The sequence below is a fragment of the Protopterus annectens genome, chromosome 7.part0 (assembly GCF_019279795.1).
Source record: "Protopterus annectens isolate FY-2018-M chromosome 7.part0, PAN1.0, whole genome shotgun sequence".
NCBI lineage: Eukaryota > Metazoa > Chordata > Ceratodontiformes > Protopteridae > Protopterus > Protopterus annectens.
The window spans coordinates 29,881,634-29,894,835 of record NC_056739.1 but is presented as its reverse complement, the minus strand read 5'-3'; the positions used below and the strand labels follow the sequence as shown (position 1 = coordinate 29,894,835).

The following is a 13,202-nucleotide window of genomic DNA, read 5'->3' as shown; positions in this document are numbered from 1 at the left end:
GTATTCAGACACACAGTCCAGCACCTTCCCATGTGTGCTCCACAGAATGTGAGACACCCATGTCTTCCCATGAATATAGCTCACAGAAGAAGTGTTTTGTGTGGCAGTAAACTTTGTGGACATTTTGGTAGTTGAGACCTGCCATAGCAGTATCTCTTGGGACCCTTCTGAGCTGGTAACAAACAAGCTGGCCCAACCCTACCTGAATTTGTAACAACTCTACATGGTGTAGGTGATGGGATACCTATAAATGGCAGTCACTCTTGGTGGTGTGGTGAGGGTGTCATTTAATTGCTGGCAGGGGTTGAAGCAGATGACATGACCTGTGAAATCCCACTGAGAGAAGGCCATTCTGTGGGATACAACAGCAGCTGCTGGTGCTACAGCATGACAGACTGTACCTATACCAGCTCATGGACAATCCTGCACAAAGTATCAACCTCCCTGCACAGTCTAATAAAGTAGTATTAATTTGACACAACTTTTGGTCAGTAGCCTCAAGTTGTGATCCATCTGCAGCCTCTTCTTTTTTTCTTGTATATGACATCATGTAATAGATGTTCCGTTGTGTCTAATGTTGTAGCTGCCTGGTTTTGTCTCTGTTTGCCTGCAGTAGATATGTAGATTGATGAAAACAGTGTGCATTAGCAACAACTACAGCAGCTGTAGCATTAGACATGTCATGCTGTTTTGACCATGGTGAAGTCACAGCACAGTGAGCTGTAGTTTGTGAAGGCACACACTGCTCATCATCTATCATATAATGATGTTCTGAATCCGAGGATGAGATTGTATGCCATAAAATCTATCATAGTGTTCCCTGACTTCCTACACTATAGCTTCTTGTAACTGACAATACAGTTCCACAGTCTCAGTAGGCACAGTGTGTGTATCATTATGTGTCTGTAAGTTATCCATGTTGTGCATTTGCATCCCAGTAGATACATGTTATCTGTCCTTCAGTGGCAGAGGATTTTGCTGTGCAGCAGATTCAGGGATGATTGAAGCAACGATGGCAGAAAAACAGTCATACCCAAGCTAATGGGCCAGGATCCTCCTCATTATAGGGAACACTCAGCACTTTGTTTTGCAGCTCTTGTAGCATATCCAGTTAGTGCACAATATTGGGGTAATGAATTATTAAGATGTCCCCCTATATCACTGTTGCAGTATTCCTAATGTTCGGCAAGTATACCAAAGTCTAATAACCTTGTATGCACCATATGTCACAAATATACGCCACACAGAGAAAGTAGGACATAAAAGTGACATACGGATGCAGTTATTCAGAACTTCCTTGCTGCCAGTCTAAACACCATTATAGGTTCATAGGTTCATAGGTAGGTACTAGGCTATTGGTCTTAGGGCCTATATAAGCCTAGCCAAATGGTACCCTGGCTTTTGCCACCCATGAAATTTATTTTCCTGTGCCTCTGTCAAGGAGAGCCACAGAAGTGATCCCCGGGGTAAATTTCCTATCTCCCATCCAATCATCAAGATTTTTCTTGAAGAGTGCTAATGAGGAGCTTTGTTTGATATAGATGGGTAGTTTGTTCCAGAGTATGGAAAGTCTCTGGGACAGGAATCTATCCCTCCAGCATGTTCTGTTTATTGTGGTGACAAGGTTTAGGTCCCTAGAGCATGTATCTTGGAGGGATTGGGATTTCTTTAAGTGGAGCATGTCCAAAAGCTCTGGGTTTGACATAGCTTTGTATGTTAGGTAGAGATCTCCTCTGAGTAGGTGATATGCGACAGTAAAGCTGGAGTTTTTTGAGACGATCTGCGTAGGGCATCTGTTTGAGGCTGGTAATCCTCTTTGTGAGGTATTTCTGTGGCCTTTCTAGTTGTTGTAGATGTCTTGTGAGGTACATACCAAAAGGGGTGTTATACTCTATAATGGGTATAATGAGTGATGAGTAGAGGGGAACAATGACCTCTTTTTTCCTGGATGAGAAACCTTTTGTGATGACGTGTGCCACGTAAAAGGATTTCCTGACTACTGTGAAAATGTGATTATCAAAGGAGAGACTACTGTCCACCTGTGTCCCAAGGTCTCTTATCACACATTCAGTGTTAAGTAGACTACTGCCTATGTGGTAGTTCATGGGGACAGAGTTTTTACCAAAAGGGATGACAATGCACTTTTTGGCATTGAGCTTGAGGCCATGGCTTTAACACTAGGCATCTGTCTCAGTGAGGCCCTTTTGTAGGATGTCCACATCGTTAGGAGTTTTGATTATGGCTCCTAGTTTGCAATCATCTGTGAACTTTGTTAGCCAAAGACCTTCTGTGTTAGCCTGTACTTCAGAGAAGTACATACCAAACAGGAGAGGACCTAGGACTGAACCCTGTGGTACTCCACTTGTCACTGGTCTGAAGTTAGATTTAGAGTCTGCTACTTTAACAGTGTGGGTTCTGTCAGTGAGCCAGTTGGCAACCCATCTTGTGACATAGGGATTTATACCTAGTTTAGTGAGTTTATGTATAATTCCAGAGTGGGGGATGATGTCAAAAGTCTTGTCGAGATCTAGATAGGCTGTGTGAACCACCTTACCCTCATCTACGGCTTTGGTGACTGCTTCAAAGAAGTCTATCAGGTTTAGGAGACATGATCTGCCTTTTACAAACCTGAACTGGGTAGGGTCCAGAGTTTGGAGATTACCAATGTCATTTTTTATAAGTTCCATGATGATACGTTCCATGGCCTTGCAGACCAGGTTCGTCAGGCTAATGGGGCGGCAGTTCCCAGTGACTGTGGTGGCTCCCCCTTTGTGGAGTGGGATAACCATTGCTGTGAGCCATTCAGTGGGCACAAAGCCTGAGGTGAGGTTATGATTGAACATGGTGCTTAGGTGGGGTGCCAGTTCATTCTGTAGTTCATCTAGAAGACAGCCTGGGATGTTGTCAGGTCCCATGGATGCTGTATTATTGGCTTTGGAGATTGTGTTTTTTTACCTGTGCAGCTGTGATTACAGAAACTTTGCATTCTTCCAGTATAGAGATGGGCTCTTTAGGGAATGAGAGAGGGGTAAAGTTAGCACTGAACCTATCTGCCAGGATGTTGGCAATATCAGTTTGTTCTGTATATTTAGTGCCATTGTCCTGTAACTCAGAGCATATCTGAGTGTTGCCGTTGAGATTCTTGACATAGCTATAGAATGCTTTGTGGCTGTCTTTAGAATTAGTGGTGATTTTGTTTTTGTAATTAGCTTTGGAAGATTTTATGAGGGCTCTCAGCTTCTTACTGAGGCTGACCAGGGAGCTCCTCCAGTCATGGGATTTTACTCTTTTTTTGCAACAGTTTCTTTCTTCTGTTGTAGAATTTGTTTATGGTAGAGGACCACCAAATTGGCTTCCTTTTTTTGGAGGATATCATCTTGGTTCTGTTAGGGATAGCACGATCCATGCACTCATGTAAGTGCTTATAAAGTGCATTTGTGTAGGATTCAGCAGTCGTACCTCTATTGTCCATCTGCATGGATGTCATGAAGTTTGCCTCTTCGGCCTTAAGAAGTGTGAAGTTGGCTTTGGAGAAGTTTTTACGGTGGTTTCCCTAATGGGGGGTGGGGGTGGGGATGTGGATGTCTAGGGTGATTAGCTTGTGGTTGGATCTGACCAAAAAGGAATTTTTCCTCTGGCGTGGAACACCGGTCGCCCTTGTTGGTAATGACCAGGTCTAGGATATTGCTGCCCTTGGTGGGGGTGTGAATAAGTTGATCCAAGGCGTTGGAATTTATGAATTCCAGAAAATGTTGAGCAAAAGAGTTCGTACATGAGTAGTTTTCCCAGTTAATGGTGGGGTAGTTGAAATCCCCCATTATTATGGTGTTGAGTTGTACCCTAATATTTTCCAGTGTATCAGAAAATGAGGAGTGGGAATCCTGAGGCATGGTGGGGGGTCTGTAGCAAGCTACAATTTGGAGTGCGGTCTTGCCCAGAGTTAGTCGCACTTGGATAATCTCGGATGCATTATGCTGTGCAACTAGCCTGGAGGTGTGGATATCCTTAATGAATATGGACACACCTCCGCCTTTAGTGCTTCATTTTGGGTTAGGTGGCTGAAAGGTGTGGTATGAATTATAGCCTGGTAATGCATGGGTGCTCTTTGGAGCTTTGAACCAGGTCTCTGTCACTGCACAGATGTCGATGTTCTCCATTTTAAGGAGTGCCTCGAGTGTGTGCATTTTGAGGTTTAGACTTCTAGCATTGAGTAGCATTATCCTCAGATTTTGCTTGCTTGTACCTATTATGGTGGTGAATTTATCATTTGAATCTTGGCTAAAAAAGGCACTATAGGGATGGCAAGAGCCTTAGCCAGTATCCGGAATCCCAAGGGTGACAGGTGCAGGCCACCTCTGGCAAAGCATCATGGTCTGTCGATCATGTCATCCCAGGCAGAAAAATACTGGATCCCCTTAGAATGACACCAGAAGCTTAGTCAATTGTTGAAGTCAATCATTTTGGCCTTATACTGTGGTATAATTCTGGGTGGTGGCAGGATGCTACTGAGGGCTAGGGTCATACCTGCCTGGGCTACAAGATCGGAGAGCTCCTCCATGTCTCTTTTCATGTAGTCCAGGGAGGTACATCTCAGGTCATTCATACCAACATGGACAATGACAGAGTCATATTTGTACTTGTTGTGGAGTGACTTGAGTGCATGCATTATGTGGCGGATCCTGGCACCTGACAGGCAGCTGACAGTGACTTTCTCCTTGTTTAGCCTGGTGAGTGGAACATCAGTGTGCCTGACTATAGAGTCACCTATGACTAGGGTGTTGGGTACGTTGTTCTGCCTTATGGGCTGTGGTTGAGTGGCACACTGAGATTGTGGACTATGTGTTATTTGGGTTGTGTTGGGGGATGGAGTTTACTTGCATTTCTGCTTTGGAGGTCCCTGTTGCTTGGGCAGGTTTTTATTGAGAGCCTCTGTGAATGTAGGTGCGTGTTTTGCGTTTCTATGTGTGTGTTTTGGTGGTGTAGATTTTGAGGAACTATGTGATGAGTGTGGTGTGGTGCAAGTGTTTGCCTTCTCCTCTTGACTGTCTATTCCAGTCTTGGGTCTAGAGAGCTTTGCTTCCAGTTTGGCCATATAATTGCATCTCTCACTTGTTTTTTCCCTTCTCCTCAGACTTCTCGTGAGAAGGTTTTGCATACCTTGCATGTGCACAGACAGTCCAGAACCTATTTGGATAAAACTAAGCCCATTCATATGTCTGATCAGCTTTTTGTTTCCTTTCATCCCAGAACATTGGGTTTGGTTGTTTCTAAACAAGCCATCTCCTCCTGGATAGCTCAGGCCATTCCTTTTGTTATTCTTTTCAATGCAAATCTTTGTCTACTTCTGTTAGAGCTCATTGCACTAGGGCTGTTGCCTCTTCTGGTGCTTTCTTCAAGGGGATGGACACCAATTCCATCACTAAAGATGCTACTTGGTCTTTGGTGCATACCTTTACTAATTATTATAAGTTGGATTTGGTTTCTAGGGCTAGAACAGGTTTTGCTTGAACCATTTTATATGGTTTTGTTGAGGGCTCTTCTCAGCCTTTCACCTCCCATTCTGTTTCTTCAGCTTTTTAATTATCCCTAATGTTAGGAATACCATGACAGTGATATAGAAGGACATATTACAGTCGTGTAAACTCTTAACATAACAGTAGATGTCCTTCTCTTCACTCTCGTAGTATTCATTCCCTCCCTGCATCCCCCTCTTGTTTGATCTGTTTTTTTGTTTTGGATTCCCTTCTTGCTGAGGATGTCCACTTTTTCTTCTGCATTTTTTCTTCTAGATGTGCATGAACACCTTTGTTCTATGAAGACTGTTTTCTGGGGCTATTCAGTTCTGGATAACTGTGTTCATGTATCATTTGTATGACCTACATTCTGTGTGAGGAGCATATGTGTGATGTACAATGCATATAAGATCATTAGGCTTTGGCCTACTGGCCTAACATTAGTCTGCCTTGAACAGGAGATCCTTAACATTAGGAATACTGCAACAGTGAAGAGAAGACCATCTACTGTTATGGTAAGATTTTACATAACTGTACTTTGCTTCCTGTGGTCCATGGTCTAATCCCTCCAGCCTTCATTAGCCTGCTGTGTGGCTTTGAACAAGTCATTTAAGCAGAGAGTGCTTTGGGGCAATTTGAAAAACTGGGCTAAGTTCCACATTGGTCTTCTGGTTTGAATGCCTAGTAACTACCTATGAACCCATGTAATCATTAACATGACCCCACAAAAAAAATGTCTGCACACAAATAAACCTGATGGAGCGGGTTATTGCTTCCTGAATGTGATAAAGTACATAACTGTGTCATCCAATTTCAGGTAACATTACACAATTTTCATGGATGTCCAGAAATATATCGTATTGCATTGTACCACTACAGTGCATGGCACAATACACTATAATATGAATAAGATACTTGCTTCCTCACCAGTGTGCAAATACATCAATGCAACTACCAGTTCCTGTCAACAACATCTCTTGGACAACTACTGAAAAAACATAATTTGTTGTAAGCTGTACGCCATATGTCAGTGCCTGCCCACTCTCTGATGTGTTATGTTTTTCTCTTGGCCTAATCCTTCATGTCATTGACACAGTGCCAACATTCACTACCGACCCCGCCATGTCCTCCAACAGTATGGACATTCACTACAATCCCAGACCATCTGAGCTATCTCAGCTCATGGGTTTCAACATGACTTATCATTAAGATGCCATATCAGTTGAAGGCATTAAACAATAATTTTCTCCTACTCTGTCAAGTTATCCTTCATCTTTCATCCTCCTACATTATGAAAGGGACATACAGTAATGCACAACTCCAAATGCAGAATGAACGTATAGCAGCATAGGTGGCTTTTCAAATAGGGGTCTTTCCAAATATGTTTGCAGTTAGGAACGTAAACAGACCACCGAAACATGCACATCCTTTCAAAAGAGTTTACTGAAGTCCAGTGTCCTTAATAGTGGTTTAGCTATCATGCATTGCTAAGTAATTCGGAATCCTTAGCTTATAGAGTACCTGGATGTAGATTAGTTATTTCACATTACTAACATGGAATACTGGAATTGTAGAGTACTTAGCAGTTGCTTAATTAGTAGACATTGCTAAGTAACATGGAAGAATGGAGGCTGTAGAAAACTTAACAGTGGTTATTTGTTACACATTACTAAGTAACATGGAATCAAGCTGCTGTAGAGTACTTAAATGTGGTTTTGTTATTAAGTACTACTAAGCAAAATGCCATCTTTGGGCTGCAGACCACTTTATAGTGGTTTAATTATTATGCATTACTAAGTAACATGGAATCCTGGGACAGTAGAGGACTTAACAGTGGTTTAGTTGTTACACATTACTAAGTAACATGGATCCTGGGTCTGTAGCGTACTTAACAGTGGTTTAGTTATTACACATTACTATGTAACATGGAATCCTGGGTCTGTAGAGGACTTAACTGTGGTTTACTTGTTACACATTACAACGTAACATGGAATCCTGGAACTGTAAAAGACTTAACTGTGGTTTACTTGTTACACATTACTAAGTAACATGGATCCTGGGTCTGTAAAAGACTTAACTGTGGTTTACTTGTTACACATTACTAAGTAACATGGAATCCTGGAACTGTAAAAGACTTAACTGTGGTTTACTTGTTACACATTACTAAGTAACATGGAATCCTGGAACTGTAAAAGACTTAACTGTGGTTTACTTGTTACACATTACTAAGTAACATGGATCCTGGGTCTGTAGCGTACTTAACTGTGGTTTAGTTACTGCTCATTATTAAGTATTAATCCATTCCTGAACTATATTCGTAGAAAACTTGACCTCTAGATCAGTTTGAGGAAAGGAATGAATATGGCCTTGCAGATTATTATGGTGGCAAGTAACCATGTAATGTAATGAAAAACACATTTCTACAAAATTTAAATGGAGAAAATTCAAACAGTTTCTCATACTGTGCCCTCTTACACATCTTTGACTTGATTACAAGCTAAATAAAGCAGCACACAGAAGCTTATGCTTATGTAGTTGCATAAACAAGACTCTTCAAGGCATTGTACCAAATGCATCTGCTTTAGGAAGGGTGCCAGGAAACAGATAGTGCATATGAATGAATTAATATGCAACTATTTTCTCTGAAGAAAATAAAAGGCTCCAGATTTAGTATTTTAACACAATGCATGCAAGAGTGTTATTCAGTAGTAAAGCCTATTAAAATGCAAAACTGTATGTATGTTAAGTAAACCAAACTGGTACAGAATCTGAAAGGCAAGGCCAGAAGACTTCAGTGATGAATGTTCATAAGAAATTGTAAGAAAACATTTGGCAAAATACTACATACTTAATTGGAAGTGCATGGAGATGGAACTTAAAGCATAAAAAGACAGAACAGAATTAGAAAAAAAACAGTACCAGGGTAACTCAAAGGGACAACCACGCAAACACTAAATCAAGCGCATTAAACTGTACTGTGTTTAAATATTGTGATCCATCTGAGTGAGCATGTAACACCTCATACAGGTAAGTTAGAATAAGTTAGCACTCCTCTTATGCAAAACAGGCACTGTATATCTAAACTGGGGCATCCTTCTCTAGTTACTTCTGCTGTATAGCACACTGTGTGACAAACAGGTGACCTCGGCAGCTATGAATTTGAGTGGATTTCTGTTGAACAATCTCTGCCTGATTACTCCACTCTGGATGGGCTACAAACTAAAAACTGTAGGTAGTGTGTGTGTGGAAATGAACCAAACTGAGGCTGAACAGGAAACATTTCCTTTGATAGACTGATCTACACTCAGAAGGTTACATTAGGCAGGCAAATGTGAAAGTCGAACCCAACATCTGCATTGTAAGCATGCTGTGTGGAAAGCTATAGAAAGCTATAGATTAGGAGAGGTCAGAGGCTGTTTCATATAGTACTGCCAATAAGTTTTAAAAGTAATGGTTACATTTTACATCTGCTTAATATTATATGAGTATCTAAGACTGGAAACTTACTCCAGTGGATTAAGACTGTGCACTGCTAATGAGTTGTATTCTCTAGTCCACGGTTTGGTAATGTCAGTCTCCATTTGGTTACCATGTGATTCTTGGCAAGTCGCTTAAGCAGAGAGTTATGCCCAGTCACCCGCTGAAAGAAGCTTCTGTCTAGTGACTTTACCAGAATTCCAGTGCTAAGAGGTTAAGAGATAAGTACCACTGTATGATACCTATCATGGATTCAGATCTGCTAAAAATGGTGTAAAGTATCCATACATATTCATATATAATCATAAATACATTATTCGTCACCATATTCCATGTGTTGTAAATTCTGGAATTTATTGAACTCCCAGTAATACTCATTAAATTAATTATTTCACATAGAACCTTATCTGTGACTCCTTCAGGGCACATTAGAATAACTTATTCAGGTTAAAAAAACAAACAAACAAAAATATCCATCAAAAGAAATACTTAGGACTCGTGAAATCTATTAGGTGTACCTCTTTTAGTAATTCTCAGTATATTGGTTGCACCCTTTTAGAAAATGATTTGCATACAATTACATAATACTCATAAGACAGGAACGTGCTAAAGGAAAAAAAATATTAAATGATTGCTTAGGGATAAATCAGTGAAAGTGAGACAGAATCTGTCTGAACTTGTCTGCCAAATATGGGTGCTTTAAAAGAGAGTAGCTAAGCAGAATGGGATGTGTTTCCTTTACAAACTGATAATGTTGGAGAAAAAATAAGAAGGTTGCAGAATTAACAGAGGTAGATCAAAGTTCCATAGAAGGATGCGTCTAAAATAAAGGGTGTAAAGAAAAGGAAGAAGAGAAATAATAGGGGAATCACAAGTGTAAGAGAAAAGTAGGGGAAGCAGCTGAAACTGTAGCAGTTGTTTCATGTTCATTTAAATCAACAAGAGGTCAGCTGGCAGGAGAAAGGGAAATATATAGAGACGGAAGAGAGATGACAGGCAATGATGAGTAATGAGATTAAAAGTGGAAGACAATGTTACTGCTGATTAAATCAAAGCTGATGTTATACACGGTATGCAACAAAACGAGGAATGTGCAGTTAGATCAGAATGGAGATTGGTAAATAATCAAGCGGAAGCTATCGATCTATAATGAACGTTAAACTTCTGACTGGGGTAATAATGGAAGTAATACTGTATGAATAAATATGACCCTTATGGGTGATTATGGATGATATCAGGACTGAGATTTTCATATATTTGGAAGTGCATATTGAGGAAGGTAGATGACATTTTTTTATCTAGCTTAGGTAGAGAGCGGATGCCTATTTTCTTTGAAATTTTGATCAAACAATTATTGAGAAATAATTAATGATCATATCTGCTGCATGTTTATTGAACTCGAGGATATGATTTCATTTTTATGTATTTATTTGTATTTATTTTTATTTTACATTTGTTTACTGGAATAGTCCAACTGGACACATGCCCTTTTTCAGCAGAGGCCTGGGTAGAAAAGTTCCACATAGAAAAAATACAGAAGAAAGGGGATAGGAATATTTTTTTTATTGTGGTCTGAGTTGGACTAGGCTTTATTATTATCATCATTATATAAGTGGTCAATTCAGAATCTTTTACATGATACCAGAGTAAAGATAAAAATGAGAGTTGGGACAGAATGTGTAATAGAAGGATTAAACCCAGTATTGGATTCATTTAGAGGAGCAGACTTTTGGGGGGAAATCAGAGGGGAGTGGTGATAATATATAAATTGAAAAGAGGTTCAGTTTTCTTGGTAGAAATTATTTCTCAGATGAACTTTGATATATGCTTTATTGCTCAGATTAGTAGATCATCTATTAATCAAATTTGCATATTACATTCAACTCGGATTTCTAGTGATTACATACAATGGCAATAAAAGTGGATAATATGGATATCCTCTAGGGAACTGGAATTCTAACTGTGATGAAAGAATGAATTTAGACTGGTGATTAAAGAAGATAAACTTTGAAAGAAAAATGAGTCCTGAAGAAAGCTTTTTTCCCATTTGCTAAATGTTTTTAGACCATTGCTGACTGTACAACTAAATTAGAGGATCATGATTGCATTTTTTCCTAAGGCTTTTGGCATTACTTTTACAGAAATCTTAGAATACAAAGTTATGATAAATCTGTAGTACTGGCCAAAAAAAAGAAAAGTCTTTAAGGTGTGTTATAGTAGAATTCCTTAAATTGTATACATATATGGTTGCAGGCCAAAACAATGAGCTCTAAACTCTAATGAGTGAATGCTTTTTGAGGCTGTAAGTAACAGCAAACAATCATATGAGTGGCTATTGTTTTCTATGGAGCTTTGGCCAGCAGCCTGCTTATGGGATCATGGTGCAGGTGGGCAAGGGAAATTGCTCCTACCCCGTTATTGTCTAATCTCTGAGTTGTTACATATAATTAGCAGGGAATGTGGTGGGTACAGCCCCCCCCCCCCCACCAAGTGTGAGGGCATGGGGGCTTTCCTATCTGGGAAAAAATATTTACATTTGTGATGTTTTAATAATATAGATCTACTTTAAAATTATTGTTCTTTGTTTATTCTTATGGACATTCAATGTTTGAAGAGATACTCATGTGTGTGTATATATATATATATATATATATATATATATATATATATATATATATATATATATTTCATATTCATATGGAGATATATAGAGAGAAAGAGGGGGAGGGAGACAGAGATATCATATATATGGTTGAGTGGCCATGGTATTTACTGGACATTTTAAATGTGCTCATCAGCCTGTACATGTATGGGATGATTTGGAGGAACAAATCAGTAAAAGGGCAAAAGAGTGGTGATGGGTTATTAGCATGTGTTTATCTGAATGCCTCAACAGTGGGAGATTATAGTTTTATAGTTTTGAGGGATATCCATTAAATTTGAAGAATTTGAGAAAATATGTATATACTCTTTGTCAGCAGGAGTGGGTGTTATCTGTGGAGCATAGGTGCATCCCACTGACAATTTTAAATGGTTCCCAAGAATGTAGCCAGAAATTTACATTTTGTACTCAGACCTAATGTTGTTGCCCACCACCAACTTATCATTTTAAAAATGTACTCATCCCTCAAAATGCTGCCCCAGTACATATAGCAAGGTGAGACATTATTTTCAGCTGTTACAATTGAGTGTTTTTAGTGACTAATTCCTTTCACACAGGTATTTTCGTATAGCTCTATAATAATATCTAAATATTCATTTGCACATTTCTAAACATTCTGTTCATTTTGGGTGTTGAAGTTTCCAGGACATGTTCAGAAAAAAGATTACGCATAATACGCAGTATGCAGTATCACCTGATGGTTCGGCTATTACTGAAAAGAACGGTGACATTACTTTTATGCCAGCTAAGGCTGCCTCAGCTATGGAATACATATTAATTCTTCCAGAGGTATGGGAATATTCCAAATAAAACATCTAGGTTTAAGGAGAAAGTGAGCACTTTATGAGCTGACATTATTCATTAAGTTTTATGAAAGATTTGATGGTATTAAAAATGCACAATAGCATAAATCAATAAAATTGGATTGAAGGAAGGTAGTAAAACTATTTTCTTAGCATATTTTTTAAAACCAAGATTAAGTTGATAGAATCATATAAATTACGTAGGAATGTTTTGCTGCATTAAATTTAACTGTGGGATATACATTTTTGTATTAAAAAACTAAAGTTGAGGTATATTGCTGCCTTTATATGGGCTTTGTGATCAAAGTCTGATCATGGTCAAATAGGGCCTTAGACAAGGTAATGGATCAGTGCCCCCCCACACACACACATACACACAGCACCAACCTCCCCCTTCCACAATTGGTTGGTGTTAAGGTGTTTACCTCACAGACAAATTATACAGGCTTGGATTCTCACTAAGTGAAATTGGCTAGGCTCAAAATAGTCCACGAAGGCATCTAGCCTAGTACATACCTATGAGCCAGACAGTGTACCATTACCTCGCTGTTTCTCCCCAGTTACCATAAACACTGTTCAAATCTATGTGTATAATATTTTCTTTACATCTGCAATGATTTCAGATATATGGATTAAAACTTTTATTTTAAATTTTATAACACAAGCACTGACAAATATTTGCTAAACAAAACAATACAGTCTCAACAGTGAAAACAGACTTAGCATTAACAGTAAACAACTCTGCCC

The 13,202-nt window shown here is 39.3% G+C and overlaps 1 protein-coding gene across 1 annotated transcript in view; it reads right to left on the bottom strand.

Annotated features, from left to right (window-relative positions):
• LOC122805781 (olfactory receptor class A-like protein 1) overlaps window positions 1–13,202 on the bottom strand; it is a 69,901-nt gene that overhangs the window by 53,397 nt on the left and 3,302 nt on the right. The window lies entirely within an intron of this gene.